The sequence below is a fragment of the Ctenopharyngodon idella genome, chromosome 13, assembly GCF_019924925.1.
Source record: "Ctenopharyngodon idella isolate HZGC_01 chromosome 13, HZGC01, whole genome shotgun sequence".
NCBI lineage: Eukaryota > Metazoa > Chordata > Actinopteri > Cypriniformes > Xenocyprididae > Ctenopharyngodon > Ctenopharyngodon idella.
The window spans coordinates 9,949,643-9,977,078 of record NC_067232.1 but is presented as its reverse complement, the minus strand read 5'-3'; the positions used below and the strand labels follow the sequence as shown (position 1 = coordinate 9,977,078).

The window sequence follows — 27,436 nt, the reverse complement described above, 5'->3', positions numbered from 1 at the left end:
TTGATTTTTTTAAATAAAACTGTGCATGGGGTGGAGAGACGTCCTTGAGTTGACAGCAGGCCAATAATGGCAGGTCACTTCTCAGAGAGAGAGAAAAAGAGAGAGAGGTGATGATAAAGAGGAGGACACATATATTTGTTCCCATAATGTTCCTATATGGTTTGGGAACCAAATAATAATGTTCACAGAAATGTTCATTCTCTTTCTTTTCTTTTTCAACCAAAAATTAACCTTCCTAAAGAGGTTTTTGTGAGAACCTAAAGAGACAACGTTCATTTACACTTAATTTCGATAGTCTACTTTAGACATTCTACATGTCAATTAATTAAAACTACATGTAAACTAACTCTCTTTAGAGTATTAGTAGACTGTTAGGTTATGGTTAGGGTTAGTAGAATAAGTTGACATGTACTTGACATGTCAGTAGAATGTTTGTAAGGGGACCATCAAATTAAAGTGTTAGCAGATATTAAGCAGACAGTCTACTAATGACTAGTTACTCATAGTTAGTAGTATGTCTAAAGTGGACTATAGAAATAAAGTGTTACCGAACGTTCTGTAATGGTTATTTTTAGGTTTTATTTTATAACTAAAAACTAAACTTCACTGAACACCGCAGGGAGGTTTTTGGAGACAACTTAAAGAGAACCTAAACAGAATGTTCTATAATGGATATTTTTAGGTTTTGTTTTTATAGCAATATTTTTATAACCATAAACGAATCTTCCTTATCTATTCTTGTGACATTTCTAATGGTTATTTTTAGGCTTTAATATATAGCCATAAACTAACCATCCCAGAATGTGCAGTCAGATGAAAGGAAACACATACACACTGTACCAGTTGACCAAGGTCAGTGGAATCTCGTGCATACTGTATAGTATGAAATAAAGTGTCAAAGACCCTTGTACCATATCAAGTACATACTGTACTACAGAGCACACCTGTGCAGACATGAATCAAGAACAAAGAAATACCAGCTGTCATGTATTTAACATATCATACATGTCATATACACTAGAATGTGCAAGACACGACCACAAGAATTATTTTATTATCTTATAATAACCCAGAGGAAACTGTATTTCTTTGGGTTGCTCTTATAGAGCTAAATTATACAAATAAAAATCACAAATGTCAAAATTGTTGACATAAAATAAGAGTATAGCACTATAAAAACGAATGTGGATGTCATCAGCTCAACTCATTTAGTGTTAGAAGATTTTGATGAGGACCTCATGAGTTGAAATTTCAGATGTTTGATTGTTGAGAACTTGTGAAATGCTCTAAGAAACATGAGATTACTGAGGTCTTTTTCTCAAGAGAAAAATCTAAGAGGCAATTCAGTAAAAGTATCTCCATTTCTTTTAATTGGTGTTTGGGAGACACAAATGAGACGTTCAAGAGATATCATTTGTTTCCTTTCCCATGAAAACTGTTCTACAGTTGGTCTTAAAGTCCCCCTGAAATCAAAATTTACGTTTTTTAGCTTTTAGTATGAATATGTTAGACTTAAGTTTATGTATAAGCTAGTGTGTTCCAAAGCAATGACAAAATTCACATTTAGGAGATATAAGCATTTAAAACTGGATCATGAATTTTCATGACATCACTGCACACTTCAGCTTCTCATCAAATCTTCTGTCCAATCAAATGCTCTATAGAATCTGAAGTCCCGCCCCCTCCTACACTATAAACAGACGCTGAAGCTGCGGCTGAAATTGGTCATTTGTTCACACATTTACTAGTTTCTATATATGGTGAATGGCACATAGTGCACTATATAGAGGAACGATTCAGACAGTGTAAATATGTTTTCCATTGACGTGAATGAAGTTCGTTTTCATATTAGTGTCACGTGAACCGCCGCAACGTGAACACAGTCTGCTCAAGTCCAGAGGGCACAGAGCGGATCATATGCGCGAGTCAGCACAGACCACAAAACGTACGGACACATTTGAATTATACAAACAATGCTATATTTTAAAGCAATATGGAGGAAAAAAAGAGCTAGAGATTATGAGGAAAATTGGGTTTTACAAACTCAACAGCTCTGGCCGAGCTGTGATCTAGGTGAAACGCTATTGGCTATTTTGAAAAAATGGGAGGAGCTTCTAGATATATCCCGCCCTGTCTTCCTGTTTCATTGAAAATTACGTAAACGCAGTGAATAAAGCTGCATGTTCCAAGGCATTTCAGTGGGTCTTTAATGGTTTTGCCCTTACTCGACTTTTGAATGGAACCATCATGACATTCACCAGCAATGACAATATAGATAACAGATAAAGAACAAAAGCAAAAAATGATATATATTCAATGACAAAGATGCAAAAAAATTACACTGTAAATGGTAAATAAAGTATTGCTTAGGTCAGAGCTAACAAGATGGTTCTTGGCGCTCATATGCATGCCATTGTTCCTAAGCGCTGATATGTGAGGAGAGAAAACCACGCAAGATCCTTCACATGACCTTCAGCGTCTGCGTCGTCTGAAGGAGCTTACCTCTTTTTCTAGGAGGGAATGTCACGCAGACCCAAGGCTTTATCTCCAACCCAGTTTTTCATGGGCATCTTAAAGGGCTGTTTGAGCTAGCTGAAGTGTTTGGACAATAGGTATTCATTAAGGGCCAGTGTACAGTGTACAGGGCTGTTTTGTCTGAGAGAGGAAGATAACAAAAGGACATGGCAACCCACTTCAGCATTTTCGAAATGAATGGCTGGGGCGGAGTGACAGTTTAGCATTCAGTGTCAGGTGTCGCCCGCGACGTACTTTTTCTCTTGTTTATTTTTCATGGGCCGGGGATGTCTTGAAACAAAGAGGGGTTCAAATTTGGCACCGTCTCTCTTGTGCGTCTTTGCTCTTGTTTGGTGTAATCCTTTAGCGTTGTCTGAAATGACACAAGTGTCAAAGCCAGTGATGTCAGAGAGCGCGGGCTGCATTCTTCGTCCTGCCTCTGAACTCGTCTTCACAGAGAAATTGATTAGCAAGGGTTCAGGCCCGGCAGCTCAGGCCTCAGCATGCAGAACACTCCCTGAACACAATAAAAAAGAGGGGGGAAAGAGGAGGGGATAAGAGAGATCCCTGGCAGAGTGAAACACACAACAGGACAGCGGGGACTAGCCAGTTCAAAGTCCACAGTCTGAAACCCTAGAGAACCCCCACCCCCCCTCTGAACCCTGCCCCCTGCCCCCTCCTTTCTTGGCCCTCGTCTGGTTTGAAAGGTCAGTGCGTGTCTGGGAAAGAAGTCTGGGGATCCCCTTCTTTATTAAAGGTCACTATTATTCAATAGCTCTTAACACACAGCCGCTCTTGCTTGGTCCAGCGAGCCTGGGCAGGAGGGGGTGCTGGAGGATGCAGGATGGGGTGCAGACAAGGCTTGGAGATGAGGTTTAGCAAGTTTTTTGGGGAGTCCCTGCACAGTCATCCTCTCTTAAAACGTATCTGTTTCGTAAACATGATGATTTCAGTCTGGATGTCATTTAACTTAATTTTATTTAACACATTTTTTTTTTTAATTAATACCTTTATTCAGCAAGGACACATTACATTTATCAAAAGTGACAGCAAACATATTTATAATGTTACAAAAGTATCCTGAAAAAAATGTATTAAGCAGCACAAAAATATTAAGCAGCACAAATATTTCTTAAGCACCAAATCATCATATCTGAATGATTTCTGAAGGATCATGTGACACTGAATACTGGAGTAATGGCTGCTGAAAATTCAGCTTTGCCATCACAGGAATAAATTACATTTTATAATATATAAAAACAGAAAACAGCTATTTTACATTGTAATAATATTTCACAATATTACTCTATAGTAATAATAATAAATTCTAAGAAGTTTAAGTTTTACTGCTAATGTGATAAACAAACTTGAGCTACAATGAAGCTTACAAAACAGTGTTGTGTTTTCATTATACTGCAGTCCAGTAGAGTTCAGGGTTAAAATGTGTGTTGAATTTGGTTATCTGAAGAAAGTGCGATGATGGGCAGTTGAATTTGGCGGTAAATTGAGTTGGGGGGAGGGGGTGTTCGGGAACGCTGCTAGTTCCCACATTGCATTTGGTTCACCCCAGCCAAACTACTTCCCGATTTCTTATGGAGAGAGGGAGAGAGGGAACTGACACACTCATTCTCATGTAAAACACTCTTCGCACAAGCATCCCCCAATCTGCGAGTCCTCATTAGGTATGCCTAGTTTAGCGCTGACTCTTTTTCATCAAGTGGCTCTATTATTACAATAATCATCACCACTACCTCAATCATGTTTGCAGTAATTTCATAAATCAAGGGCCCTTTAGGAGGCCACAGGAGCTCTGGATTCTCTCAGGCCATTTGTTCACAGTTACAGAGAAGAGGTGAGCCAACGGGGGGAGACTGATCAGTCTAGGCCTTTCACACAAGAGGGACAGTAATTACAACCCTGTGCAATGGGTGACAGGGGAGAATTATCACTCTGATTCAAGACTAAAAGCCGCTTTCTGGCTCCAATGCTAAATTCTCCATCAGTGAACATTGTTCTTGATTTTTTTTTTTTTGTGATATTTCAGGACCAGATGTTTAAGGTCTTGTATGGAGATGAACACAAACGGATATTTGAGCAGTGGGGGTTCCCACTGACTTTGAAACGAGATGATTTTCAACACCTGGTTTTGATAATGCTCCTTTGGACATGACCCTTAAAGCACAAGGCACGATTTCATATGTCATAAAGAGTATGTATTTGGTAACAGGATAGTAAACTTTATACGATCTGAAGTCTTTCAGATCGTATAATTTTTTTAAAATCACAAAAAAAAAAAAAAAAAAAAAAAGTCTACAGAGAAGGTTTGGCTTAGCATCAGACAGCCATGAAGAAAAAGTAAGCGAGTAAGCAGTATTTATTTTGATGCTGGTGTCCCTACCATGACTATACTGCCCCAGCATAAACGAGTCTGGACCACCACTGAAATTCATCTTTTTAGCAGGGAGTTGACTTGAATAAAAGAAATGAATGGTTTCGTGAACTTGTTTTCTTAGGTTTTCGATGTGCTTTTTTAAACAGTACTGATCATGCGTACAGTCCATTAGCTTCTGAGTCACAACTGAAGGACATTTCTACTTTCCCACTTGAGGATTCATCAGGGAACGGGTGATGGTTCTCTGTGTGGCTTTGCATGCCGGCAGTAGCAGATGGCTTCAAATTGAATTAGATTGCAGTGTTAATAAGAGTAACTTTTTGTTTCTGTCCTTGAGAAACAGAAGTTTTCATATCATCCTGGATTCCAGACTAAAACACTGAAGCAATGCAGACACATTCCACGAATATGGTTCTTTGGTTTACTGTTTTTCTAAGCATTGAATGCACAAATCAACTACTTAGATATGTTAGATGAGCTATTATCTAATGTTAAATTTACCTGTTAAAAGCATAACACGTTATGTATCAATGCAAAATGATAAAGTGAGTAGAACAGCTTTCTTCATAACAGCTTACATGACGCCATCTAACTTTGCATTGTTATATTATATGTCCTCAACTATTATTAGTATTATCTTTCTCTCAGTCTCTCTCTTCTCATTCTCTCTTTCACTCTTTACATTTAAACATACGAGTAAATGTTTATTAACATGGGTGTGGGGTTTGTCTGTAGCGTATGTGTGTCACATGTCTGTGTGTGCACGATTGCATGTGAGGGTGCGCCCTGGTGTGTGTCCATGTGATTGTATGGCGGGGTGTGTCTGGGTCTCACCCCGGGTCGTGATGAAGTGTCTGGTCTCTCAGGCACAGTGTCTGAATTTGGGGCTCCAGTTGGAGGGGGCCACTTCACAGAATGAACACTCAGCTCAACCAGGTCATCACGCACTTCTATAACATCTACAACTAATATGTCCACTATCCAGTGCCATCATGACCGTTACATTGCAGCCACAGAAAACTATATTCAGAGGAGACTGTTTGGACCTGGATGCTATGAAAGACATATTTATGTCTAATCCTCAAACACACACCCCTCCACCCCCCAACCAAAAAACAGCTTCCAGTCCCAACCGTCGCTTCAGCCCCCTTTCCCAATCCTGCTAAGGATTATTTTGTATAATGATGAATAATTTATGAAAATCTACCCCCTGGCCCTCAACAGTGTCTCTCAATTGGCCTTGGCATTAAGCCATTCATTCCTCTGTCTGGGGTGGGAGTCGCTCATAAGCAACCGCATAATAAAATCTCATTTTCCCTAAAAGCGAATGATGCCATGACTTAAAATCTTATGAATAATTTCTAAACCTAAATTTGGACACACTCTCCCCTTTGTGAGTGCTAAACAAGGATGGTGCCACTTTTTGGTATACCTTTTTACTTTGCATCACCCCGACAATGCACTTTTTCTTCATTCCTAGGTATAAAGGAATTACTTTCATTATTAGGAATGGGTTCTGATGATTTTCCGGTTTTGGTTTCTTCTTACCAATACCTTAAAAGTTTCGCTGAAAATTCTTTTAGTTTTTTTATGGAATAAATACCAAAAAAGATTGTCAATTGATCAAATTGTTAAATAATTAATAAGTGTTAAATACATTTAAATGATTTATCTCATTCTTTTTAGAAGCAGCATAAATCCAACACTGTTATTAGGCTCATATATTAAACAACAATTCTACAAAAAAATGTGGAAAGATATTTTATTTATTAATATTTATAAAATACTGCTGACAAAACTCATAATGTATATCTTTAGATACAAGTTGTCATTTGAATAACCATTAAGATAAGCTTATTCAACACTCTAGAAAAATGCTTTGTTAAAAACCACCCAAGTTGGGTTAAATATGGACAAACCCAGCGGTTGGGTTAAAGGGGACCTATTATGCCCCTTTTCACAAGATGTAATATAAGTCTCTGGTGTCCCCAGAATGTGTCTGTGAAGTTTCAGCTAAAAATACCCCACAAATTTACCCCTATTTAGGTGTGAGCAAAAACATGCCATTTTTGTGTGTGTCCCTTTAAATGCAAATGAGCTGCCACTCTCAGCGCGCTTTTCAAAAGAGGGTGGAGCTTTAACAGCTCGCGCTCCAGTTGCTCAACAACAACAAAGCTGGAGAATCTCACGCAGCCAAAATTTCCATCGTCAGTAAAGGTTTAACAATGTCAGCTTTACATTGTTCAAACCGGAGTCGGACACTGATGAAGAGACTCAGGAAGAAGTTAGAACTTTTAGAATGCATCTGGACTTTTCTGAACGGTTAGTGAATAAATTTATGTAGTTACTGTGGAGCTGATTCAACTCATCGACTAGCATGTGCCGTCATGTGCAAATTTTGTGCAGATCCAGCGTTGAACTTACCCTCATTTGTGAAGCAGTTTACTGATTAAAAATTACTATATGGCTGGCTTAAAATGAACCCAAAATTGGTTGGAAAAAAAATTACTGGGTGAAAACAACCCAATCACTGGGTTTGTCCATATTTAACCAAGCATTTTTTTTTATAGTGAAGACTTACAATTAGTGGCAAGGTATGTGTTCAATTCACTAAACAGAACTAGCTCATAAGACTCATCTTGCTTGCGGTCTTTTGTTGATTCACTAAAAAGAACCTGCTGATAAGAGTCAATTGTTTGGGAATCGAACTACTCTGGTTGTGCTGTATGTTGTTGATTCACTAAAAAGAACTCATAAGAGTCATTTGTTAGGGAATCAGACTGTATGACTACATCTGTATATGCAAACTTCCCAATATAGCAGACAAAAAAAAGAGTATGTCAGAATTCACAGTATTCATAAAAACAGTAGGTAAAAAGTATATGAATGACACTACTACCAGCAAGATTCTGAAGTGTGCACTTTACTATCCCATGAGGCCATGAGAGAAGATTTGTGAATGGCAGTGAAGTGATGCAACTGATGCTGTAGGTCATGATAATGACAATGTGGCAGACATAGTACATCCAGATTAAAACCTTTATATATTAAATAACAATAAACAAAAATATAGAGAAAAAAGATATTCCATTTATGTGATATGAACAACCAGTCAGACAATTCAAGCCCTACAATTAGTTGTAGGCCTGTATTTGATTATATGTATTTGATTCACTAAAAAAATGGCTCATAAAAGTAAGAAAAATGTTAGTAAAAAAAAAATCAGTAACTTGCATGTTCTTGATTCACTCAAAAGAATCAGCTAACAAGTATTATTTGTTCATGAATTGGACACCCCTGGTTATGCTGTTGTTGATTCACTAAAAAGAACTTGTTCATAAGAGTCATTGTCTGTTTCGTGTTGTAGATTCAGTAGAGTTGTTGCAGCGCCATTAAATAAGTATTGCGAATTCCATCTGCATTGATGGAAGAATGCACTAACGATAACTATTAACAGAAATGGACAGCGTTCAATAAAATGTTTAAGGTAGCAGCATGTTTTTCTCTTTTAAGGTTAACAGACTGGTCTTTCAATGTATAATTCACTTACAGCTATTAACAAACTTGCACTTGAGAAAAATGACTGTGTTAATGTGACCCCAGGGTGGCCAGTCCCTAAGGCCAAGCTAATAAAACTAAACACTGGACAAGACACATCATGTAAACTGAGAGAAGTTAGAGACAGAAATCTGAGGCAACTGTGACATGTTTTTTTTTCTGTGTGTGTGTGTGTGTGTGTGTGTGTGTGTGTGTGTGTGTGTGTGTGTGTGTGTGTGTGTGTGTGTGTGACAGAGAGAGAGATTTAAAGAAGAAAGACAGAGTGTTATCTGAAGCAGCAAAGCCGTCTCTGGCTGCAGGGATCTTTGATGGTGGAAATCAATAGATACTCACTGCATAGTGGCGTAACCTTGTCAGGCCAGAGCAAGGGTACTCTGGTTAAAAATGTGGGTGGAGGAAAGAGAGAAGGAGAAGGGGAGGGAGAGGAGGATGGTGAGAGTGTCATGTGGCTGCCCTCAGCGGATTAGTATGTGAGTGTCCGGTAATCAGGTCATGGCCTTGAAGGCCTTTTAAAAGCCTTCCGCTGAAGCAGATCATCTAAATGTGACCATGGCTGAGTGGACTGCACAGTGACACACATATACTACCTAACATAGTTACTATAGGGGTGAGAAACAAGCAAACATCCAATAAATCCTCAGCTTGTGCAGTCAGTGATGTTATACACAGGATTGATTCACACAGACATAGTCATTTCCAACGAACAGAGTTGGCGTAAAGGTTGTGCAGCGTACCAGTAATGAATGCCCTGTGTGGAGGCTGGTGGGGGGGTGATGAAGCGGGTGGTGGTTGGGTCAGGACAGGGTTAACTTGGCTAAAGCTACCAGTGTCACTCTGGCCTTGATGGTTTTACAGGCCACTGCAGGTAAACCAACAAAATCCTTGTGTCTGTTCTCACACTTAGGTGCTCAGTCATTTTTCCCTCATTGAAAATAGGAGTGCACAACAAATCAGTACTATATTAGTTATCGGCGAATATTAGAGATATTTTAATTTATCGGTATTCATCAAAATGTGATATTTTATTATACTCTTTATATTTATTTATTAAACTTTTTTAGTTAATACTTATTATATTTTTAACCTAATTCTTACTTAAAGGGTTAGTTCACCCAAAAATGAAAATTCTGTCATTAACGGGGTAGTTCATTGCAATTTCACTTTTTTAACTTTAGTTAGTGTGTAATGTTGCTGCTTGAGCATAAACAGTATCTGCAAAGTTACAGCGCTGAAAGTTCAATGCAAACAGAGATATTGTCTTTTAAAGTATTCTCTGTTTAAGGACTACAACAAACGACTGGTAGGGACTACAATGAGCTTCTTCCAGGGTTGGTGACATCACTAACCCTAGAATTTACATAAACCCCGCCCCCGAGAACACAAGGGGGTGAGGCCATGTTACTGCATTACAGTACGTAACACAAATGCAATAGCATGTCATAAAAGCAAGATGAAAAAATGACAAGTTATAACCGTAATTAAACTAAACTATACCTGTTCTATCTTCATGCAGCATATATTCTTTGGCTCTGTAAGCATGTTACAATGAGCCATCTATAGATTATCATGACAGAATATGCTAATCAATGACTTTAAGATAGTTAACTCCACATCAGCTACATAAATTCATCAACTAACCGTTCAGAAGTGTCCTGTTGCATTCAAAATGTTGTCACTTCTTCTTGAGTCTCTCCATCATTTTCACACTCCGTTTTGAACATAAAAGGCTGAACAGTTTCTTACATTTTCAGGGAGTCTGCGTGAGGTAATGTGAGGCACTGCTAAGTGCTAACACAAACTCCTGAAACTCCGCCCCCTTTTGAGAGCAGCAGCTCATTTGCATTTAAAGGGACACACATGAAAACGGAGCGTTTTTCCTCACCCTCAAAAAGTGATAAATTTAACATGCTATAAAAAATGATCTGTAGGGTATTTTGAGCTAAAACTTCACATACACACTCTGGAGTGTGTATGTGAGACTTATTTTACATCTTGTAAAAGTGGCATTAAACCACCCCTTTAATTACTCACGCTCATGTTGTTCCAAACCCGTAAGACCTTTGTTCATCTTCAAATTAAGATATTTTTGATGAAATCCGTGAGCTATCTGGCCTCCGATAGACTACAACACAACAACCACTTTCAAGGCCCAGAAAGGTAGTAAAGACATTGTTAAAGTAGCTGTTAAAAAGAAATTGTCGAATAAAGTCATTATTTTTGTTTGTTTTTTGCACACAAATGTATTCTCATCACTTCATAACATTAAGGTTGAGCCACTGTTGTCACATTATTAGTGGTATGGGACAGAATTAATACCAGTATATATATATTAATCAGACAAGATCAGAGTTGAATGCCCATGAACATGACATCTATACCTAAAAGCTTTTTTTTTTTTTTTCCATCTGCTTTTTCTAGGTGTTGGTTTTGGTAAGTCCAAGACGTGTGATAGCGGCCAGCACAACATAAAAAAAAAAAAGAGTGCACCTCAAAGAAACAGACAAAGAGCCCAGTGGCCACATCAATGGGCGAGAGTTTTGTATGCGTGTATGTGAGAGACAGACAGATTGAGAAAGATAAAGCCAGCTCTTTGAATGGGTAGGGGTACGGACAGGCCTACAAGCAGTGCCAGGGGGCACAGCCATTGTGCCAGTGTGGGCTCTGTCTTTGAATCCCAGCTGAAACAACAGCGCTGCAATTACACCTGCCCATCTCCCTGCTCCCTGAATCTCCCTCTGTTCGCTCGCTGTCTGTGGTGCCCCTGTTGTTTCTGTTTGTTTATATCATTTAGCTTTTTTACTTTCATTTGTTTTGCTTTCCTTTTTTTTTTTTTTTTTTGGTATCTCATGCTTTTTGTGACAGGGCATGGGGGCTGCCATTGCCTCCAGGAAATAGCAGACAATTTGCAGCAGCTGTGATGCGCAATAATACAACAAATTCACTTACTGAATGACAACGGCTTTGTTGACAAGCCAATTCAATTAGCCAGTGAAACCAACGGGAGTAGCAAGCGGGCAGCCAGTCAGACCCCGGGTCTCTCTCTCTTCCGTTCTCTCTCTCTCCTTAATTCCCTACATCTCTTTCTATCTGTCCAAATGAGAGGATGGCTGTGTGCCTGTGTTTGGCACTGAGAGAGAAGGCCAGAGTTCTGGCCGGTCTGTAGTCAATGAGAGCTGAATGAGTAGTGTGTGTGTGTGAAGCTGTGTAATGCTAATTAATGGTAGTTTTTCACACAGACTGCCTGGTAATGGCAGCAGAGCTATTATAGCATGGCTCTGACCTATGCCCAGACAAACTGGCCTGCCAGCTTGACCCAGCTAATGGCGGAAGAGGAGTGGGGCCTGCTATTATGCCTTGATCAATCATTTTCCCAGGGCCCCATGTAAAATGTATTGCGCTTGTCTAAGCTAATGTATCGATATCGGACCTTAGGAGACAGCTTAGTCAGACTTGCTCACTTGTTAGCTTAATTATTTCACCTCTTTAATATCCTGTTATTAACGTGTGTGTGTGTGTGTGTGTGTGTGTGTGTGTGTGTGTGTGTGTGTGTGTGTGTGTGTGTGTGTTAAGAGGTGGGGACTCTGCTACCACTCTTTTTCAGTTCTTCTTTCTTCCCTTATCTCTTTTTGGTCATTTTTCTTCTTGGGAAAAAATTGCAAATGTAGTCTTTAATGTGAAGTGGGCATTTTCTACGCTTCCTTCCGTTTAGAGTTATTAAAAACTCCCTCAATCAAAATATAGTAAAGTTTTTTTTTAATTATAAGGAGAGAGTGACAAAAGCCATTTGCAAATACTTCAAATTCATACTTTGTGCTAATAAATCTGTCAGACCTTTATACATTTTTCTCAAAAGACTAAAACCAGTCTTTAAATACATGTTCTATAAACTAGTTACCTCTGAATTGCTGCTCATACTTTTTTCTCTGCCGTCTTAATGCTATCTAAATAGTCAAAAGTGTAGCAGTCTACTGTGCATGTAAATAAAAAAGAACTTAAGTATAATTAAAATAGCTAAAATAGCTCATTTCTAAATTATCATTAGAAAGCAGAAACATTTGGTGAAAAATGTCTCAAATTGGCAAAACTGGCTTTTAGTGTTTGTTAGCTAGTCTATTTTATAATTAAGATGTGTTCAACCTATACTCTCACTCTATTCCCCACATTAGTCCTCTAATATAGTCCAGTTTAAGGAGTGAATGAAAACGAGTGAGCGAATTTGTACACTGAGTGCTGCCTTTGCATAGTTTGTGCTTGCTGTTCACTAATCATTTGAAACTTAGCAAAATGGCAGCTCTAGTAGTAATGAAAAGATTTATCTTGAACTCTCATGGAAACTTGCATGTATAGACCTTGATTAAATAATTTAATAATCAATTAAGAAGAAATATATATCTGTATGATATTACGTTTTACCGATATTCGTCAAGCGGTTTGAAAAATGGAAGGATGGACGATTCAGCCACGGGAGTCATCTTCTGGCGAGACGTGGGAATTCGGCACGAACCTCACAGTGAATTATGGGTATTCTCTAGGCGCTGAGTGAACATCGGTTGTACACTCGTTATTGCGAGGCATTATGGGATTAAATGAGTGCAATCGATAACATCCACTGTGGTTTCGGACACAACAACAAATGGCTGTCCCCTAAAATTGTGCCCTATTTAAGGGTATAGGGGGCGATTTCGGACACAGTCATAGTCCATTAGCATCTACTGCTAGCATATGACAATTGATAAAAACATATTTAAAATGTATCTCACAAGAGTTCTCAATGAACTTCCAACAGCCAGCAGCAGCAATACTCATTCATTAAGGGTGTTTTCAGTTTGCGTGTCTTGCACACCATCTTGGCTCAATATGGAACAGGTCCCTGGAGGTTGTCCACCCCCTCCCTGCAGCTACCACCCCCAATCACACCTCTGCCCTCCTACCGTGACCTTGGGCAGAGCACTTGACCCACCCTGTGGGTCATTGCTGGTGGTTGTAACTGGAGAGCAGAGCTGTTTCTGACAGAGCTGGCCGTGTTTAGTCCAGTGGAGAAATGCTAAGGGCCAAAGCTATCCAAAGAGGCCCTGAAAACTAGAGACCCACTGTTCCACTGAGTCCCAGAGGCTTCAGATGAGCACTAATGGATGCTAATAAAGCTGATGTGTCACCTGATACTTTTAATTTTAGAGAAGGAATACACAGCCACCACAATCACAGACCCCAATTATACAAGAGCAGTTAGTGCTGTAGGTGCTATGCTGATTGCATCACTGAACTGAATCTGCTCTGCATTTTCACACTGATTTTACAGGAAAGTCTGAGAAATTCTGCAAGATTTAAACGTGTTAAAGTCAGAATGTAACGGTAGTAGCAACAGCTCATTTCTTCAGTATTGAAACGTACATCCAAGTGAAACGGATTATCAAAAATTTAGGATGGGGACTTGGTTAAATCCATTGGTTGTTTATTAGATGGAGGTAGATCTGAATGTGAGCTCTTGGTTGACTGTAAGAAAGGGACGGTGTTTAAGTGGACTAAATTATTGGAGAAATCCACCATACGTCACCAGAGAAAAGTCTGTAGTTCTACCAGTAGATTGAGTTATGACATTTTAATTAAAAAGGTAAAAAATAAATAAATAAATAAATAAACCATAGCATGAATGAATCATTCACAATTAGATCATTAAGATGCATTAAAAATAGATAGGGTGAATTTACATTTAATGCCAACTTTAAAATGTTATGTTTTTAATATGTCTTAACACTCTTATTCATAGCTGAAAGCAATATTAAATTATCTGAAATACAATATGTCAAATTACATTATTGCATTTGTCAGACTGCATTGTGAAGCATTCAGAATTGATGAAAATTCTTTTTATATTCCAATTTAAATTTGAACAGAATTTTAAATTGAGGTAGCAAACATGATGCAGAACTGCAAATGGAATTTCAATACAAGTAGAATTAAATGAATAGATATTCAAAGAAATTCATGTTTTGTTTACTAGAAAATCTCAAGTTGTTGAGATTGATGGAGCCTTTTTGGTATGTTGGTGCCAGTTAGAAAGCCTGGAAAAAAACTGAGCCAAGCTAACAAAATATCAAAGAGGAAATCGATGGAAAATGGCCCGAAGTTGTTTATGACATATTTAGCTAAAGCAATTTTCAGCAAATAATATCACTGCATAATATCAGTATATATGCCAAAAGCTGTTACTTGTCCATGGTTGTGCAGCAACCACTGAAGCTCTGCAGACTCCGCGTGGGCCTAGCCGTGGCTGATTTGGTATTCACAGGATGTTCTTGCTTTTATTTTGCAGAGATTTAGTGGCAATGGTGTGAGTAGGAAGTCCTCTCTCAGGTGCTGTGGAAGTCAGAGAGAGGGTACAGAGAGAGGAGAGTGTAATAAAGCGCTGATGGTAATTTAAAAAGCAGGCATGCATATCTGAGACTGGCCATGACACCCCTCTGTCCTCCACCCCTCTCCCTCTCTTTGCTTACCGGCCTTCCATTTTTCTTTTTCTCTTCATTTCCTTTCCCCCTGCCAGACAATCAATTTCCGCCCCTGGCATAGCGTTCATCTCTCTTTTTCTCTCCCACTCTTTTTCCCTCACTCTCTCTCTCTCTCTCCATTCTCATGGTCAGATGACTGGAGCTGACCTTTTCACTATAACCCGTTATTAGAGAAACTGACATTCAATCCCTGAGCCCGGAGGACACGGAGAGCCAGCGTCAGTCACTCAGGCCCCCACTACTGCCCCTGGCTTGCCCCTGACCCTCCCCTTCACACCGCACAACCTGTCAATCAACCCGCTATCCTCAGGCATCCGCCATACCGCTACAGCCTCTGAGAGAAAGGTGCTCTCCGAGAAGGATGGTCTTCAGGGTCATGTGACCGTCACACCTGTGAGCTGGGCTGTTGTCAGTCGGGGTCACAATGGTAAAATAACGACTGAAAGGTGTGATGGAAAGAGAAGGTGAAGCTTCTCCTGAAAAAAGAGACTGAGAGTGTGAGGGTTATCTTCACACACATTACTACTACCAAGTTTACACCTGATATTAAAGGGTTAGTTCACCCAAAAATGAAAATTCTGTCATTAATTACTCACCCTCGTGCCGTTTTACACCCGTAAGACCTTCGTTGATCTTCGGAACACAAATTAAGATATTTTTGTTTAAATCCGATTGCTCCGTGAGGCCTACATAGGGAGCAATGACATTTCCTCTCTCAAGATCCATAAAGGTACTAAAAACATATTTAAATCAGTTCATGTGAGTACAATGGTTCAATATTAATATTATAAAGCGACGAGAATATTTTGGTGCGCCAAAAAAAACAAAATAACGAATTATTTAGTGATGGCCGATTTCAAAACACTACTTCAGGAAGATTCGGAGCATCAGGAATCAGTGTATCGAATCATGATTCGGATCGCGTGTCAAACCGCCAAACTGCTGAAATCACGTGACTTTGGCGCTCCGAACTGCGGATTCGACACGCTGATTCATAATGCTCCGAAGCTTCCTGAAGCAGTGTTTTGATACTAGAAAAGGCAGTATCATCACAGCTATGTTCCTTTTTAGAAAGAAATGGTATCTGTGAGGATTTCCAGTCAGGATTTAGACCGTACCATAGTACTGAGACTGCTCTCATTAGAGTTACTAATGATTTGCTCTTATCATCAGATCGTGGTTGTATCTCTAGTGGAATTGCATTGTCATGGTTCAAATCATACTTATCTGACCGTTATCAGTTTGTAGTAGTAAACGAAGACATGTCATATCGATCACAAGTTCAATATGGAGTACCACAAGGCTCAGTACTAGGACCGTTACTGTTCACTCTGTACATGCTACCCTTGGGAGATATCATTAGGAAGCATGGCGTTAGTTTTCACTGTTACGCTGATGATACTCAGCTCTATATTTCTTCGCGCCCTGACGAAACTTACCAATTCACAAAATTAAAGAGTGCATAGCTGATATAAAAAATTGGATGACCAGTAATTTCCTACTACTAAATTCAGAAAAAACAGAGATTCTAATTTTTGGACCAAAAACTTCTTCACGTAATAACCTAGAATACTGTCTAACACTTGATGGCTGCTCTGTTAAGTCTTCGTCGTCAGTTAGGAACCTGGGTGTGCTCTTTGATACCAATCTTTCATTTGAAGGCCATGTTACTAGCATCTGTAAAACCGCATTCTTCCATCTTAAAAATATATCTAAACTACGACATATGCTCTCAATGAAAAATGCAGAACAGTTAGTTCATGCGTTCATGACCTCAAGGCTAGATTACTGTAACGCTCTACTGGGTGGTTGTTCTGCTCGCCTGATAAATAAACTACAGCTCGTACAAAATGCAGCAGCTAGAGTTCTTACTAGAACCAGGAAGTATGACCATATTAGCCCAGTTCTGTCAACACTGCATTGGCTTCCTGTTAAACATCGTATAGATTTTAAAATCTTGCTAATTACTTACAAAGCACTAAATGGTTTAGCTCCCCAGTACCTGAGCGAGCTCCTAATTCATTATAGTCCTTCACGTCTATTGCGATCTCAGAATTCAGGCCAGCTGATAATATCTAGAATATCAAAATCAACTGCAGGTGGTAGATCCTTCTCCTATTTGGCACCTAAACTCTGGAACAATCTTCCTAGCATTGTTCGGGAAGCAGACACACTCTGTCAGTTTAAATCTAGACTAAAAACGCATCTCTTTAACCTGGCATACACATAACACATTACCAATTTATATTTCCAAATCCGTTAAAGGATTATTAGGCTGCATAAATTAGGTCAGCCGGAACAGGGAACACTTCCTATAACACCTGATGTACTCGTTACATCAGAAGAAGAATGGCATCTACGCTAATATTAGTCTTTCTGTTTATCCCGAGGTTCACCGTAGTCAACCGGATCCGGGCCGTATCCAGGTGAGACCAAGGACCTGCACCTTGACACGACCACAACGCAGCCCTGAAGTATCAGCAGAGATTGAGTCAACTAGATCATCCCCTGTGAGGGCCTCATCGACACGACAGCCACGACACAGTTCCTCAACAACCGTCCATACCGCCGTGATGAATACGATCCTCAATTGGATGGAACTGAAATAAATACTTTTAATGTTGCGATCCTATTGGACTTATGATAGCAACCTGAATTGTAACAAAGCATTGTTGGCCAGAGGAGAACTGGCACCCCGACTAAGCCTGGTTTCTCCCAAGGTTTTTTTCTCCATTTTAACACCAATTTGCCACTTGTCTGCCACCTGATGTCACCTGATGGAGTTTGGGTTCCTTGCCGCTGTCGCCTCTGGCTTGCTTAGTTGGGGACACTTGACTTGACATTTTGATATTCAACAGTGCTTTGATCTGCCTGCATTGACACTATTCTTTAAGAGCTGCTGTGCAGCCAAACAATGTACCAGTTATCAATGTAAAGCTGCTTTGACACAATCTACATTGTAAAAAGCGCTATATAAATAAAGGTGACTTGACTTGACTTGAAATCGGCCATCACTAAATAAGTCGTTATTTTGGGGTTTTTTTTGGTGCACCAAAAATATTCTCGTCGCTTTATAATATTAATATTGAACCACTGTACTCATATGAACTGATTTAAATATGTTTTTAGTACTTTTATGGATCTTGAGAGAGGAAATGTTATTGCTCCCTATGTAGGCCTCACGGAGCCATCGGATTTAAACAAAAAATATCTCAATTTGCGTTCCGAAGATTAACAAAGGTCTTACGGGTCTGGAATGGCATGATCGTGAGTAATAAATGACTGAATTTTCATTTTTGGGTGAACTAACCCTTTAAGATTCATTCTGGGTGACCATTTTTATTTTATTTTATTTTATTTTATTTTATTTTATTTTATTTTATTTTATTTTATTATTTTATTTTATTTTATTTTATTTTATTTTATTTTATATTTTATTTTATTTTATTTTATTTTATTTTATATTATATTTTATTTTATTTTATTTTATTTTTTATTTTATTTATTTTACTTTATTTCATTTTTATTTTATGTTATTATTTTAATTTATTTTATTTTAATTTATTTATTTTATTTTATTATTTTATTTATTTTATATTTTATATTATTTTATTTTTTATTTATTATTATTTTTATATTTTATTTAATTTTATGTTGTTTTATATTTTAGTAATATACTATTTACTTTTTATTTTTAGTATTTATTTTGTGCTTAATCACAATACATAATTTATGTAAAAATGTTTTTTTTTTTTTTTTTTTTTTTTAAAGAAATTAATACTTTTATTCAGCATGGACACATTATATTGATCAAAAGTGACAGTAAAGACATTTATAATGATTTTTCTATTCATCAAAGACTGAAAAAAAATATCATGATCATGATCCACAACAATATTAAGCAGCACAACTGTTTTCAATATTGATAATAATAAGAAATGTTTCTTGAGCACCAAATCAGCACATTAGAATGATTTCTGAAGGATCATGTGACACTGAAGACTGGAGTAATGATGCTGAAAATTACAATTTAAAATATATTAAAACAGAAAACAATTATTTTAAACTGTAATATATTTCACAACATTATAGTTTTTACTATAATGTAGACCTTGTTGAACATAAGACACTTCTTTCAAAAACATTTTTTTAAATCTTACCAAAAATCTGAGACCCTCCCATCGAAATTTGACACATCTAAGGTCAGTGTTACTATCAGCTGTAAACAATAATGTTCCTCGGCTGACTACTTGTGATTGGATCACCCGAGACAGATCTTAATACCAAGTTTAAATAGAGGCTAAAATGTTTAGAATCAAGGAAGGGAATAAAAATAAATAAAATCAGGTTTGCTTTAGGTTTAAAGAGTTCTCATTAAATCTTCATTACCATTGGAGTTTAATGAGCGTTTGAAGAAAAGATTAAATAGTAGGCGATGGTGGAAAATTTGATACGGAAAAACAGAGGCATAATTTGCTAGGGAAGCATTTCAGCCTCTCTTTTTTTTTTTTTTTACAGCAAAGTTTATTGACTGACCAGATGAGACACAGACACTGGCAATTTGGACCGACTGCATGTGTGCTTTACACAATGAAAACACACTTTCTCACACTAATTATTTGCCCTTTGCCTTGGCAGAGAGGGGCTCAGGTTATGATAATTTTGTTATTTTTAGGTAATTGTTTCCAGTGTGCAAGTTCATGAACATTAAAGGGCTTGCCGCGTTTTAATCTAGCGGATGAAGGTTTAACAGCAACGGCGATGTGCTCTAATGACAGAGGAGCCAATCATCGGCTCTTCTCACAAACACACGGCAGAGCAAATAAACGGCCACTGGGCTGGGCTGCCTGCTCTCTCAAACTTTCAGTTCCTGCAGAGGCTTGCATGCAGCTGCACATGTGTGCGTGTGTACTTACAAAAGTGTCACTCAGAACAGTGCAGGTGAGGAGCAGGTATGTAGGACGGGGTGTGGTCCAGGCCAGTCAAGCAGGTCAAGCATGTGACCATCGCCGGCGGGCAAAGGGTGCGGAGCAACCCGGAGAGATAAGCGGAAGAAGGGCCAATCGGGACCGATTCAGCTTCAGGTACAAAGTGTGCCTGCGGGAAGAGGAGGAGAACTAAAATTTCACACACACATACATAAGCCTTCGGGCATTTTCCACTGTTTCACAAACAAAAATTGATATAGATGAGTCAGTCTCTCATGTTCAGGTTAACCTTTTAGTGCCCACAAGAACCAGAGACAAAAGAACACTTGTACACTGTAAAAAAAGAATTGTTGGTTTAACTTAAAAAGGTAAGTTACCTGGTTGCCTTAAAATTTTGAGTTAATTGAAATTAAAAATTTGAGTTAGTACAATAAGGCGATTGATTTAATCAACAGAAACTCAAAATATTATGTAATCTGAACTACATTAATTATCTAAGTTGATTTGACAAAAGAAAACATGTTGTGATGACAAATCAGGAAAATATTTTTTTACAGTGTACAGTAAACACACAAAACACACATAAAATAGGCCTCAATATATGATACACATCTTCAGATGACCTTAGTATGACGGCTTTTATGAAAATGAAGTGTGCTAAAGTGTATTGAATGTACTTGCAGATAATATATTAATGAAATAAAAGGCACATGAAGTGTACTTAAGTATGTTAAGAAATCACATGGAGTATGTTAAGACAAGTACACAAAGTGTACTTACATTTCTTAACATACTTACAGTAAGTACACTTTTATAAAGTGCTCTTTGTAATATCTTTTGTAATAATCTTTTGTCGTGCTTTCAAGAAGTACACTTATTTTGATGTGTTGACTAACATACTAAAGCATGTGTAAAGTAGCTTCATCATTACAAATGTATAGTTACGAATATGTTTAAATACAGTATAACATACACGTTTCAATAGATTACAGTACATTTTAGTTTGACGTAAATGTTTGTCAGTATATCCGGCTGTACACTTTAACCATATTTCAAAAACAACAGAATTATGAAATTAGATGTAAAGTAAAATGTACTACAGTCTTACTTTAGTTGGTCCAAAAAGAACTCTAAAGTTCAGCTAATTGCATTTAATATAATTTTAAACTATAATACATTTTCATTGATTTAATGCAATTAACATGCAGTTCATTGTCTGAAAACATTACATGCAGTTCACAGTTATATTCTTTGAAACAATATTATTTCCATAATAAGTACCCTTTTTTAAAGTATGCTAAAATGTACTTTTGCACAAGGATGACCTTTCACTGAGCCATAAAATGTTACTGTTGCCATCTGCCATTTTCTCAAACAAGCTTTTGCTCTTCTTAATGTGTTCTATGAGAGATCTGTATGTTTAAACAGCTTGGAAACTTATGGAAATTATCCAATAATATGGACAAATGTATTTTTTTATTCACGTTACTGTATAATTTAGCCGTTTCTATAAAGAAAATGGTGGGGAAAAATGCTTTGTAATGTCACTGTTGTTTTACCACTATGAGCACGTTTCAGTTAAAATCACACAGTTCATGGAAATCCTATACATTCTGAAAAGCTTGTCTTTGTTAGCAACAGTAGCAAAGAAGGCGGAGCTTAGCAAAGGCTCAGTTGTGTGAATAGATATTTGTATCATTTACATAAAGCTGAGCTATCAGAAATACAGTCAGTAATGGGGTACAGAAGAGCTTTAAAGTAGTACAGCTCATCTCAAGGGTCCAGAATCTGGGCCTGGTCTCAATAACAGAGTCGGCTTGATAATGTGAGAGAAAGAGTGAGAAGAAAGAAAGAAAGAAAAAAAGAAGAAATTCTCCAAACACATCCTGAAAATAATTAGAACATGTAACCCACCAAAAAAGGTTCAAATTTACAGGAGTAGATGACCCAAAAGGCTTACCTCAGTTTAACAAGCCTTCAAAAGCACCAAGTGCTGAACTGGGCAACTGAGACTCCATGTGCACTACTGGGAAATGGAGGACCACTGCGCTAATTCCACTTGCTGGATGTGTAAGTGGCAGACAGACATTAGTGGGCCTTGCAGGAGCAGTGCATCAGAATCTACTTGAATCTGCTGATCATAAACATCCATTATTTTAATACTGAAACTCAGTTCCTTATATATGAAGGTCCTTTTTGGCAGGAGAGATTAAGAGGGGGATCTTCCCCCCTTTTCCAAAGTGGTCTTGTCTCAGAGAGTTCCGGAATGTTGACTGAGCTGACCCGAATCATTTAGCATGATAAGTAATGGGCACCTGTGGCCATCCACAGCATTCCAAGAAGACAAGACCACTGATATGATCAGCTTCTCCAAATACTGATTTCTGGGGCTGAGTATAGAGGTCAGCAAGTACACACTTACACACACACACACACACACACAAACCCAAGTATAGGCCTAATATATGCGCCAGAGAAACAAGCGCGCAGCCATCTTTAGAATTTTGTTTTTGAACTTCCATTTTGCGGTAGCTCTGTATATTTCTATGGCATCGCTGGTAAAGAGTAATTAGATGGTAAAGTGGATTTACTTATTGTAGAGTTAACAAAAGTTCTCATGAGCATTGTAATGTTTGAAGCAGATCTTATAACAAATGTCAGTAGGCAGAGGAGATTTTAAAACGAGCGGTTTATTCATAAATCCATAAGATCCTATTTTTATGCTGTGGAAACACAATCATATCACATATGATTATATTTTATATAAATACTTCTGTATTTATTTTGCCAATATGCCACCTCGTAATACTTGAAACATTGTCAACATATTTTTACAGTGAATTTCTGGCAATGACAACTGCTGTAAATTTAACAGGATATTTTTGTCTTTCCAGTGTGTCTTTCCAAATCTGTATGAATTTTTTCTTCTGTGGAACACACACACATAAAGACATTTTGAATGTTTCAACTGTTTTGCTCCATACAATGTAAGAAAAATAGGTCTAAAACATGTGAAAGGAATTTCATTGTACTGTACTGTACAAAAAAAAAACAGACATTTTTCCAATTATTTTCTTTTATGTTCCACAGAAGACAGAAAGTCATACAGGTTTGGAACGACATGAGGGTATTTTGGTATACTGGAGTTTAAAAAAAAGTCTCGGACAGTATAAACTTTGTGTGTGTTTGTTTGTGTGAGAATGGTGAATTAGAGGCTATAGGAAAGGGTCTTCACTGAAATAAATATCTCTCTGACCTTGGCCGTGTCATCGCTGTTCAAACACAAATACACTGGTCACTATAACAAGACACCACAACTAATGGGCCCCCACCGTTCCAGCAGGAAATAAAAATGTTGATGAAGAAGGTATCGATCGCTCAAATTAATTCGGCCCTGATGGCCCAATAGTCACGGTGTGGGTGTGTAAACAGAAAATCCCTAATGCAGGAGGGCGAGACAGAAACAGAGAGCAAACCTCATCCACTCACTTCATAAACTGAAGTCTACAGATTCAGGTTTCAGACATTGAGATTCAATGATTGTTTAGTCATTAGCAGACAGGTTAATGTAAGGGCTTTTCACGAGTTCACATGTTAATGTAAAAGGGCAGGAAGGTTTGACGCTGTTTGTAATGAAGGTGTTGAGCATAAGGATGGTGGGACGGTTAGAGGAAGTGAGGTAAGCAGCTGTTTATGTTGGGGTTTTTTTTTGTGATGGACAGGATCAGGATCAAACTTCATTAGGAATTGACTGATTCTTTTATACTTGAGTTTGATCTGTATGTTCACAGAAATTTTTCTCTTGGCAAAAAATGCAGGATTCTTTGATGAATAGAAAGCTCAAAAGAACAGCATATATTTTAAATTAATTTTTTTGTAACATGTAAAAGTCATTACTGTCAATTTGATTAATAAAATGCATCCGTGCTCAAAAGAGTGTTCATTTCTTGTCTCCTTTTTTTAAAAAATCTTCCTGACCCCAAACTTTTGAATGGTAATGTATGTTTAACCACAGAATGCAGATAACTTAACTCCTAATTGTTAAACTACTTTTTATCATTAAAACTAAATGAATAAAATGCTAATGCTAACATGCTAAAAAGAATAATGCTAATTTGGTTGCTCCAGATGGACTGTCACTTTTATAAGAATACTGTAAGTCACTTTGAATGAGATCATCTCCTAAATCAGGAGTGTCCAACCCTAATTAAACACACCTGAACCAGCTAATCAAGGTCTTCAGGATTACTAGAAACTTTCAAGCAGGTGTTTTGGAGCTGGTTGAAGCTACACTCTGCAGGACAGTGGCTCTCAATGACATGTGTCCTTAATGAAAGCATTTACTTTTAACTAAATATTAATATGAGCATAATATGTAACATATCACATATGTTAATAACAGATAAAAATTAAATAAAATAAAAATGGCAGATAAAAAAAACACCAGTTTGTGTAAAATATATAACAAAATAACTGATGTCTGATTGGCTGAACATGCCTTCAATCTCAAGTGCAACCTTTTGCTGGCTCTCCCCTTCCATTCAGCAGCATGTGTCAGGCCAGACATATTGTAGTTCATGAAAGGGTCTGAGACACTGCAGATCAACCAGATTGTGTAGCATGCAGAGTTCAAAACACCCCCCTCGGACGAGCAAACATGCTCAGTGAGGCTAGGGGGTGAGGGGGGGCATGCTGCGAAGGTGGCCAATCTCAGCGCAGGACTCAGAGGGAGGAGCTGCATGATCCTTCTCTTGGACTCAGACATGCAAGACACTTCCTTTCTAGTGGACCGCCCCAACAAAGGTGCTCAGTCATGTGAAACTTAATCTGCAGCCTTGCCATGCTGACCTCTCACCCCCACCACCTTAAGACTGAGAGAAAGAGCGAGAGCTGTGCTTAGACAGAGTGAAACGGCATGGAGAACATACCAGAGAGACCATGAAGTTGTAAAATGAAGATGGAATGGCCTTTTGAAATCGCTTACAACACATGAAAAATGGTTACTGTGTTCCTGCCGCATTTCTCTGTGTGCTTGTTCACGCCTGTGTGTGTATGTGCATGACTCTGGGGAAACAAATGTAAGCGAGTGTCAAAACGGTCTTAAGCGGTAGACAGAGTGCACTGGGGTCACTTTAACACAAAACAGTAGGACCACTAGACAAAACACAGCCTCAATCCTGGCCACAGTGTTCTTCTCCAGCCCATGTTATCCAACCACAAGTGATCAAGCAAGATACATTGATATTGACACACAGGGCCAGATTTACTAAACAGGGCAAATTAGCGTGAGAGCGCAATTCCACAAATGCACCAATGGGAGTGGCAAGTTTTGCGCGTGATCTACTGCTGACGCGCAAATTAAAAAAAACAGACGCAGTCAAATCATTTACATAATGACCAACGCAATCTACCAAGAGCACTGCAAATTAGCGTAGGGTTAGCGACGGATAACGTCTTCCTCTGATATTCCAAAGAAATTAATACGAGTGGAAAATATTTTCTCCCTTCTACCAAGCGCTCTCTGTTTTCTGCGGTGTCTCCTCCTAGAAGCAACAAATGCAGCCATGTCGCAAAAGACATTAAAGCGTTAAATAATGGTGCAAATACCAGTAAATTGAGTAGCACAAACATTAGTAAATCGCGTGGTTGATTTATTTAAATACTCTCCTCCCATAAATTTTGCGTCTAAAAGGGAAACTCCTACAAATGCATGTGCAATAAGGTCAGCCGCAAAAACAACCTTTTCAGCGCTAATTTTGCACTGCGTGTCTTTAGTAAATCCCGACAGTAGTTTTTAACGCCAAAAGAGGGTTTGTGCTAGCACAAGCTATTAGTAAATCTGGCCCATGGTATTGTATCTGCTATAAAGTCGACATGAAACAGAAGTTGCGATCCTCTTTTCTTCCCTATTGTGATGTATATCCAAGTGAAACGGCTTATCGAACAAGAAAAAAAATTAGAGGCGGGACTTGATTTTGTCCATCAGGAATTGATTGGATCACTGTGCTTTGTTATTGCTGTGAACTCATGTGAGTTACAGCCCTTGTAATTTTTAATCAAAAACGCAGCAATTAGCAAATGACAAAAATCCAATCAAATCCCGATGGACAAAAATCAAGTCCCACCCTAGTTTTTTCTCATTCAACAAGCCGTTTCACTCCTGTGGTTTTGGACTCCGTTTACACCTGCATTTAGCACTGACCACTTTTAATCGGATCACCTAATGCTAGTTAATACCAGGTGTAAGCGATGCCTCCCTTTCACACCTGTCCCGTCCTCTCCCCTCCAAAGCCCTCTACCAACCATTAGGAACTGTCCTGAAAAAATCTCTGTGATTCAACTTCAGCCGTCCTCTATGATTACCTCATTTTTCCCCCCGTCTCTTTCGTAGAGAAGGTGACCCAGGCTGTTCATCTCTGCAGCTGCAATTAACCCAGGTCACCCTGCACAGCTCCCAGAGTTGAGCAGGAACGAGACGTGTTAACAGCAAGCACGGACAGGCTTTTTTTTCTCCAGCAGATTAGCTCCAGTCTGCCTGGACGCACTGCCTCGCTCTCAACCATCAGGCTACGCTGGGATTAAGGCCCAAATGCCCTGAGGAGAGGAGAAGAGAGGTGAAGGCTGTTGTATATGTGAATGTGAGAAAAACTACAGACTATCACCACAGACAAGCACTTGGATACTGGAAAACAGATTACTGGCAGGTTAATATAGATACATCTTCAGTACACACACTTACAAACCATAAATGTTTTTCCTTAGGGAGTGAACTTGACTCTCTGACCTTTACACTCCAGACCATCCATTCACACACACACACACACAGACACACACACACACCCTGTCCTTCAGTCCACACAGTCTTAACTTTATCTCAGTTGTCCACACCTTGCATTCCAAGTCTCTTGTCTATCTATAGACTTTAGCCTTCCCAGCTCAGCAAACAGCCAGGGTGAGAACAAGGCCAGCCATTAGTCCAACATGCCCCAGGGTGCTAAAAGAGGACAAGAGACACACACACACACACACACAGGAAGACACTGATAGATTTATGGTAATGACACACTCACTCTGTTGACCATGCAAGGGCAGGAGACTCGGATAAGTCACCAAACACTAAAGTCCAACATCTGATGTCTGAGGTTCAAGGCTTGAGGAGTGTGTGTGTGTTATGGTAAAGTGTTCTTTTATTACTTTGGTCAATAGATGACCAGGACCACTATCTGTGCCCACGTATTTCCACAAAACTGTAAACACCCATTATTCAAAATGTTTTTACACATCTACCACAACTAGATTTACAGCATTGTTTGTTTGCTAAATATGTTAGCTAATTTGATATACTACAATTTTATTTTATTTTTTTCCCAGTTTAAAACCATAACATCCTAAAAACACAATAAATTTACTTGGAAAGCAAGTTGCCATTTAAGATGTATAACATATATATACATATATCTAAATATAAAGTAAAGTTATATCTAAATGTATCAAAAGTGATTAAAGGATTAGTTCACTTTAAAATAAAATTACACCAA

At 38.4% G+C, this 27,436-nt stretch overlaps 1 long non-coding RNA gene across 1 annotated transcript; it reads right to left on the bottom strand.

Annotated features, from left to right (window-relative positions):
- Positions 1 to 896: 896 nt before the first annotated feature.
- On the bottom strand, positions 897 to 27,436 carry LOC127525476 (uncharacterized). The gene is made up of 6 exons (XR_007933350.1): positions 26,787 to 27,436; positions 26,262 to 26,492; positions 21,859 to 24,769; positions 19,887 to 20,067; positions 10,103 to 14,821; positions 897 to 3,031 (listed from the first exon to the last, which is right to left on the bottom strand). It is a non-coding gene; the product is annotated as an uncharacterized LOC127525476 (long non-coding RNA).